Raw genomic sequence first — 8,952 nt, 5'->3', positions numbered from 1 at the left:
TCGACACACTTTTAATTAAAAGTTAACTCGATCAACGCATTTAAATTCCTTAAGGAAAATCTAGATTGTCCATGTCAGTATTAAAAACCGATCATGTCCACACGATTAAACAAGTTTATCCTACTCCTAGCGGAACTAGGCGATCATCATGATAACCACCGACGGGCCCTCTAACATCTCAGCCGGTCGGAATCTATTTAGTTCAACCGTAACACTCGCAAACGTTAGCCAGAACATGGGTGATCGCGTTGTTGAAAAAAAAAGATCAAACGAGCTAAGACCGACCATACCGGTCTCAAAAAACTACCGCATCCGTCCAACTTAGCTAGCCTAGTTGGACGGCGTAGATCGTGTTTTGGACGATCAAAGAGGCGCCAGTGTGTTCATCGGAAACTCACCTTCATATTTAGCCGGTCGAACCTCACACGGAAATCCATAGGCTCATCGAAACGATTGCCCAAAGTAGGGTGATCACGTTGTTGAAAAATAGCTCAAACGAGCTAAGATCGGCCAAAACGGTATCAAAAACATCACGACCTCCCAACTTAGCTAGCATAGTTGGACGGCTTAGATATTCCCTCGAATGATCAAATGGGTACTGGCGTGATCACCGTCGACCCAACTCCACCCTCGGTCGATCGACTTGCTCATAGAAAGACCAGAGGGCATAACATTGCTTTCCCAAAGTAGGGTGAACGTGCGGTTTTGAAAACCCTAAGTTGCTTTGCGGAAACACGCTACTGTCGCAAATTAATCACAAACATCCATCTTCGCTGGTCAAATCGAGTGGCCTAGATTCAATTTCAGGCGACCCATAAAGCATCAACGTGATCACCGACTTCCTGCTTTTGCACATGGCCGATCGGCCTGCTTAAACTAACGTTTGGTGCCTTGATTTGATCGCCAAAAAGGGGGTTGTCCGCACGACCCCTAAACCCTAAATTACATCAACGGAAATGCAACTGCTGCAAATCATCTCGTCCATCCAAATTCGCTAGCCTAGTTGGATGATGTAGATTTATTTTCAGGAGGCCAACAAGGTAACGTTGTGATCATCGTCCACCTCTCCTCCACAGGGAGCGATCGACCAAGTGGTAGCTCACCTGTAGGGTTCTCGAACGATCACCCAAATGTGGCCGGTCATGCTGCCTTTTTAAGATGCTCAATTCGCGACTAATTTGAACGAGCTCTAAAACAACGATGCTTCCTGCACATCGATTATTTTCAGCTACTTGTTTAAAAAGTGATGCTTTATACACATCGATTATAAACGATGTTTTATAAATATTAATTTCACAAATAATTTATTATTTGACCTAAAAGCACTATGTGCTGCTTTTAGCGGCGAGTCTCATGACTTGACCCATTCACTCGAGACATCAAACATGTCACAAACTGGGGGATGCTCACTGGGTATTGGTGTGGAGGTTTACAGCATGCGGCATGTAACGCGCCCATTACGAGAAAGTGTTATGAAAGGACAGATGGTTAACATCAGTGGGAGTAGTGGGTGAAAGTGTGACCAGTTCTCCCTCGTAATGGAAACATGGTGATCACCACTTTTACACGACCCCACTTCTCCATTACTTAATCACTTCCACTTCCTACGAGATCAGGGTGTGCTCAAACATGACTTGTATAAATAGGATCTCAACCTATTTCGACAAAGGAGGCCAAGTGTTATCAACACAAGTAGCCAGAAATCATTTTCTGATACAAGTCATAAAACAGCCATACCTAATTCAACATTCTGATCTCGAACACCTTCTTAACTTCCCTCCCTAAGATCAACCCTTTTCCTTCACCTTGTGACCGAATTGAATCTTGAACGACCATTTCTTGGTTTAGGACAGAGTCTTACAGATTGATCTCTCGAATCTAAAAGTACTCCCGTGCAGTGCATTTGTTTAGGGTTTGAATTCGTTTCTCATCAACACACCCCAAATTTACCAAAAATAGCAGAATCAGTTTTTACCCCAAAACAACTGGCGTCCATAGTGGGAGATTAATCTCTCGGTTGTGAAGTCTATTCTCAATTTTCAGTTCAATCTTCCTAATTTCAAAATGGTGGATCTTAGGTATGGATCAACAACTAATCCTGATGTCACTGGCACTGACAACACCCTTGGCATCGATGTTCCTGTCAATGGCACCAATGTGCAGCCTACCAGCACGATCACCGCATATCGTGACACTACTTGCTCTACCACCAACACCAGCGGTGCAGGAAACATTCTGGGCATGACATCTCTTATCACCAGAGCCAGAGCCGTTGCCGCCGGTCCCAATGTTTCTTCAAGCATGACACCCCCACCATCACCAGAGCTGCTGGAACTTCCCCATCAGTACGAGAGATCGGAGGACTACAAGAAGCCAACCCCCTATTCCCATTGTTGATTTGATGGAAAGACGAGAAATTCTCGCTAAAGCTCAGACAAACATGGCTACAACTTAGAAGAAGGTACTTACTTTCCTCAAAACACTAACGGAGCGGTTACCACATGAGTCACGCCAACACCAGATGGAGCCGACATGGAACACTTTTAACACTCCTGACACAAGCACTTCGAGAGGGCGCGCCTTTATAGATGAGGAGGTTCGCGCTTCTCCTGAACACTCTTCAGAAAGGAATCAGCAATCCAATTTCATCACACGCGAGGATAGGATGACTTATCCAGAATAGAGACTCCTTATCCTCTTGATATGCAAAGAGTTCCTCTCCCAAGATGGTACTCTTCTCCTCAATTTTCCTTTTATGACGGAACTGGTAATGCTCGTGAACACATCTCTCGTTTTCTGGAATCCTTAGGAGAGCATGAATATAATCATGTCCTCCGCCTGGAAGATTTCTCGAAGTCTCTCACTGGAAGAGCGTACACCTGGTATAACAACATTGGACCAAACATCATATCTAACTGGTATGAGATGGTGGCCGCTTTCTACAAGAAATATTTTTTCGTGTTTGAGCAGATCACTTTTTCAGACTTGGGAAAAAAATTTCAACGAAACAATGAACATCCAAATGTAACTGAACACCAGTTAGTGGAGTCATGCATTAATGGTATGGTGCCCATCTATCGCGCCCTATTAGAGAACCTGCGCTTCCAAAAAAATTCTGAACTTCATGAAGCCGCTAAGCGTTCGACTACAACAACACCAATATTGCTGGAAAGAACCAAGCCCACACTACACCATTTTAAGGTATTTGCAACCTATCATAGTTGTTGCTAAACGGGGTCGTAACAGGCCTTCACTGTTGCTAAACACGTTGTCACAATTTTTAGCAACGACATAAGCTTTGTTGCGAATCTCAGTCAGCAACGGACATTCGCAACGGCGCTCGGCGTTGCGAGTTTTTTTATTAGCAACAATAGCTTGATGTTGCTAACTTGTTGCTAATTACAGGAATGCCCTTACCCGGAACTAGATGCTATTGGTTCTGGTTCTAATTTATTGGTTCTGGTTCTAATTTAGAAACAGAGGACTGAGGTTGCTAATTTTTTGCAACCACAAAAAAAAAGGTTAAGTCTCTTTTTATTGACCTAGTCAAAATTCATTGCCCCCACATTTCCCTCCTGCAATTACCCAATTCCCCATATTCAACATCCACGCAGATATACAAACTACATATACAAACTACAATGGCAATACAAAACTGATACAAATGTAGTTGAGAATCACCACTAGATAGTATTATTATTAAAGAAAGGATTCTTCAATTGAAACAAATGTACACAAGTAAACTTATGTATGTTGTGACTGACATACAATATTCGATCTATGTTGATGTTTATAAATGGATGCGTAACCTAGTTTGTGTCAACTGACAGAGGCATTTCAAAATAGGGAAAGAAAGACTAAATATCACCAGAAGTATCACCAGACTCCGCTTGCTTAACCAATCTCCTCATCAAAGATTTCAACTGCTTCTAAAATATCACCAGAGTACTGCTTTTTGCCCAAATACCTGCATAATAACCAATTTGATGTTTCAGTACTAAGGTCAAAAACAAAAGACTAAACCCTAGATTTCGATTATTTTATATCTGCAGCCAACAATAATGTTACGTTAGTTGATGATAAAAGAACAGACCATCAGAAGAGTATGGGGTTAACCAATAGCCCAAGTAGTGCTGCTTATTTATGAATGTCATATAACCTGTCTGCGGTGAAATTCTTTCAAAGGTACAAGTATCACAGAATCACCATAGTTACCGTTGTAGGGTGACAACAAGAAAAAAAAAAAAAAAAGAGGAAAGTAATTTTGTTAATAGGGAATCTAATGATAGAAAATACGTTCTCCTTTTTTTAATAGAGAACTAATTAAGACCTAGAAAACTAGAATGTCCATAAACAATTCCGCACAATTAAAGGATTGAATGTCCACTAAAATATGCAATGTACTATGCATTTGGCATAGTAGGATATGAAATGAGGAGTCACCTGGAACAATTTGAAGTGTTCTGTGGTCTTATGCACATCCAGTGAAGATGAAGAACTAGATTGTATGATTTCTTCAATTTCTTCATCTGTAAACGGAGGCTTTTCCTTTAAAAATTCAAAAATAAAATAAAATTATACCAGGTTATTTTTTAAGTCCAACAGATGCATAAAGTAACAGGATTTAGAACACAAGTTAAAAACGCAAATTACCTTTAGTTGCATATATAATTGAAGATGTTGGGTTCAGCATAATTGCCTCTATAAGATGCTCAATTGCTTGCTCTAGCTTTCCTAGTTAAAATTAACGAACAATTTTAAAAGAAAATACAGGAAGCGAACCACGTCATTCACTTATGCTATTGTGTTTCTATAACTTGCAAAAAACATAGATGCCTAATCACAGAGCCAGTAGAGAGATCGAATTGAACAAAACAAACATCACGTTGAAATCGTCGTTGGGTTTCCAGGTTTTCATCAGTAACCTCCACAGTTGAATCTCCCATCTGCAATACCCATTTATACCATATTAATAAACAAAACAAATCCAGAATTACATAACTCAAATAATCAACGTTCACGAAACAAGTTATACCTTCTACGGAGAATCATTATCAGCTCATACTTTGGAGGCTAAATCATGATATAGATAAGAGGGGAGGAAATAGTACCTCTTCGTTGGCTCTTATACCTCGGCATTGGAACCGCCTCCCTCTTACCATTAGGGTCTACATTGTTCAATCACACCACCTACAAATGCTACTGATTTTAAGATGTCTAAACACACCGCATACCTAGAAAAAAACTAAGAGGCAAGACAGAGGACAAAATACTTGTTAAGCATTTTTACAAACATGTTGTATTCAACAGCAAACTAAACAAGTCTGAGTTTGAGATTCAGTGATAGGGTTTAGCCATACTAACTTCATCTTCATCTTTCTTGATACGCTGCCTTATTGCTGCAAGCCATACTACTAATTACCCACTGCAAATTTTAACAAAACTGAAAAAACAAAACAAGTGTTTATCAATTACTAATACAGAGTGTATTGCAATCAATCTTATAAAGAAAGAGAGAGGGGTATATCTGCTTTTTTTCATCTCAAAGAACCAGGTAACCTGTAAGCATCTCAAAGAACATTTGTTTTTCGCCCTTCTTTTGTTTCTCAATATACTTTTCTTATTACTTCTGTTTTGGACTACTTTTCCCAGTACCTGAAAAACACTTATAAACATAGATGTCCAACATTCTAGAAAGATACATCAGAACAAAATCCAAATGGAAATGGACCATGCAAAACTCAGATCAAAATGGTTGAACCTACTTATAAATACCCTAAAAATATAGCAAACTTCGCAGCCAGATGTGAAGAAATACAATAACAACTCAAATCTTGACTCACAAACTGAAATTAAAACCAAACCCATGAAAATGAACTATGACATTGTCTGTAAAACAAAAAATGAAGTTCAGATTACAACATCACTACCTCAATTTGTATTAACACTAGCAATTGGAATTATAGCTTTCACTTTTCGGTAAAAACAAATTGGTATTAACACTAATTTGAGTTTCGTAAAAAAAAATTAAGCCATTAGAAATTAAAACCAATCGAAACTTTAATTCCAGAACCACCCTAGAAACTAGTGAAACATTTTTATTTTTTTAAATCTATGAAAAACCTAGATCCGTAGTCATAAAAGAACTTGATGATCATGAATCAAATAAATCATACAAAAACAAGTATCACCCATCAATCACAAAAAATTAAAATACGAATCAGATAAATCTGGAGAAAAAAAATCAAAAACAATATCTGATTATTACCTCCTCTGTTGGAAGAGTCAGAGTCTTCGGTTGAGAGAGAGAAAGAAAGAAATCGTGAGAAGATGATGTTGTTGATGGTGCTGCTGATGGTGGTGGGTTCTCCAAAGGGTAAATGATGATGTTGATGATTTATGATTCTCGAAAGAAAATCAGAAAAAAGTGACAAGGGGGAGGAGAAAGATAAGAAGAAGAAAGTGAGAAGGTGGAGGCGAAAGAGAAACACGATGTGGGATCGTCTTCTTATGGCTTTAAGTACCCTGGCTGTTGATCTTAGTGGATTCAGATTGAAAGAGATGAAGTTCATCAGGGCTTCAGTTCTATGGAGAGGAGATGAAAAAGAGATGAGTTCTGTGGCGGAGAAAAAATGAGAAGGAAAACTCGACTAGGCATTGGATATAGGGTAGATATGGTTGATGGGTGGAAAAAAAAACAGAATGCTTGACCGAAGTTTGACTTGGGCGTAAAAACTACTCCTAGTGTTCCCTACCACACGCCCATTTCGCATGCTTGAACACCCAGCAGTTGCTATTCATAACTGAAATTTTGCGGTTGTAAAATTAGCAACATCAAACTGCCGTTGCGAAAAATTAGCAACGGGAATTAGCAACGGAAAATTAGCACGACACTATTGTTGTTGCTAACCTGAGTTGCTAATACCTTAAAATGGTGTAGTGCCGCCAGGAATGAAGATGCATATGAGACTCGAGGGAGCGGACGTCTCATCAACAAACAATACAACACTCAACCCCTGCAAGCGTGGTGAGTGAAGGAGGAAAGAAAAAATCTCCAACTACACAACCCAAATGCGCGACACCAACGCAGCAGACAGCTCAACCCCGGAAGGTTGCGACTAAGAAGCCTGCACAACAACAAGAAATTGGAAAAGTCTGCCCTAAGGAGTAATCAAACTCCTAGAAGCATGAATTCAAGATTATGCTATCAAGCTACCTCCTCTCAGACGTCCACCAACCGGGGAAGAAATGGAAAATCCCAAATATTGCCATTACCGTCCCGATCACCCATCTAGTGACTGCAACAAATTAAAGTGCATTTTCAAGGAGAAGGTGGATGCATGAGAACTTCAAATAGGCACTGAAGGAGTTCACAGAAATCCTCTTCCCGCCAGGAGCTGCATAATTTCTGGGGACTCCGTCCATAAAATCGTACAGTCCATGATGGATTATATGAGATTCTGCATTTCTCCAAGGCGCAACGTCAAGACATGTTTGCAGCCCTCAGCCGTGTTATATCGGACAAGCGACAATAGGAGAGCTTCCGCGTGCAGGAAATTAGGAAAGAGTTGCTTCACCAAAAATAAAAGAGGGGAAGGAAAAGAAGGAATAAACTCACATACGTGGGTTATATGAAAGGAAGAAACACTTCGTTTGGGACATAATGATCGATCAAAGCCTATCAATGCTCACGGCCATGGTCGTCCAAGTGCTCGCAGCTACCGCTCCTTCCTTCCAAGGTCCATAGCCGTAGCCACCATTACTCCTCCCTGCCAAGATCCATGGACGTAGCCACCACTTGTCAATGCCAATATTTGTGCCTGTAGTCATCACTCGTCCCTGTCAAGGATCGTGATTGTAGCCATTCAAGCTCCAACCAACCTGTTTTGTACATAGTCATCAGCATGGATGCAAGAGGGTGATATCCTCATCATGGTCAACCCGTCGACCATACATGATAGAACCACGTAAACCACACTTGGGGACTGAGGCTCATCATGAAATTCCTTCGCTGTCAGTGAAGTACCTCTTCAACACAAGAGATACAGTCAATCAAGAAGCATGTAATTTGCAAGGGAAAATCAAACTGAAGGTTGGTCGAATCCTTAACCATTATTGTTATTTCCCAATTTCGAATCACCGTTGCCAGCGTTGCATGCGTTGAGATGTTACAGTAGAAATGGTATTCCTTCCCATAAGGAGAAAACATGACTTGCCGGCCAGCACTATTTGTGTTCCGTCTTCCCATCTGCCATATTGTATCGCCTCAGAAGAATTAGAATAACTCATTTTTCGAAATCAAGGGTTAATGGCGCCCTCACTGGAGTTATCTCTAGAATCCGCTTCAACGTTCTCTTCCGAAACTGCTTCAACGTTCTCTCCCGAAGCCGCTTCAACGTTCTCTCCCGAAGCCGCTTAAGCGTTCTCTCCGGAAGCCGCTTCAACGTTCTCTCGTGAAGCCGCTTCAATGCCTCAGCAAGCCACACAGACCAACTGCTTCAGGTCTGTCGCATGGCCGACAAAGTCAGAGTCAGTGTTTATAGATTTTCAATTTCTTATTGAAGGGGTGCATGAGCTGCCAAAAGTTTGGATATAATACAGATCTATCAAACACGACTCCGATCAACAAATGACGAACCCAAAAGATTGTCGCCTTCATCAATTTATCAACCACCTTACCAGCAAATACAATGAAATTACATCTCTCATGAGAAAACATGCTCAAAATAATTACACATGGGGACTTCCAGCGAGGGATGCCTTCACGTCCCTCAACTAGGTTATTTCTGATATCAGCATCATCACTGTCAAAGCCTTACAAGCTGTATTTCTCAACATGAGGTCGTACACATGCATCAAAGACCCCAAAAGAATATCCAGAGATACTTATGGCCGTATCACCCCTGAGCAAAGCCAGATGCAACACCTCTAAGCTACAGGATTGCTATCAAG

The 8,952-nt window shown here is 40.7% G+C and overlaps 1 long non-coding RNA gene across 5 annotated transcripts; it reads right to left on the bottom strand.

The window, feature by feature from the left end:
* Positions 1-3,667: 3,667 nt before the first annotated feature.
* Positions 3,668-6,613, bottom strand: LOC113287842. 5 transcript variants are annotated; one of them, XR_003330353.1, is made up of 7 exons: positions 6,269-6,613; positions 5,560-5,655; positions 5,365-5,443; positions 5,112-5,190; positions 4,654-4,946; positions 4,444-4,548; positions 3,668-3,967 (listed from the first exon to the last, which is right to left on the bottom strand). It is a non-coding gene; the product is annotated as an uncharacterized LOC113287842 (long non-coding RNA). The 5 variants fall into 5 exon arrangements; XR_003330352.1 differs by adding an exon at positions 4,094-4,176 and having other exon boundaries at positions 5,112-5,655; XR_003330351.1 differs by having other exon boundaries at positions 5,112-5,245; positions 5,365-5,655.
* Positions 6,614-8,952: the final 2,339 nt, after the last annotated feature.

This window comes from Papaver somniferum, chromosome 6 (genome assembly GCF_003573695.1).
Source record: "Papaver somniferum cultivar HN1 chromosome 6, ASM357369v1, whole genome shotgun sequence".
Lineage (NCBI taxonomy): Eukaryota > Viridiplantae > Streptophyta > Magnoliopsida > Ranunculales > Papaveraceae > Papaver > Papaver somniferum.
The sequence above is the reverse complement of the archived record's forward strand: the minus strand, read 5'-3'. Positions and strand labels throughout refer to the sequence as shown.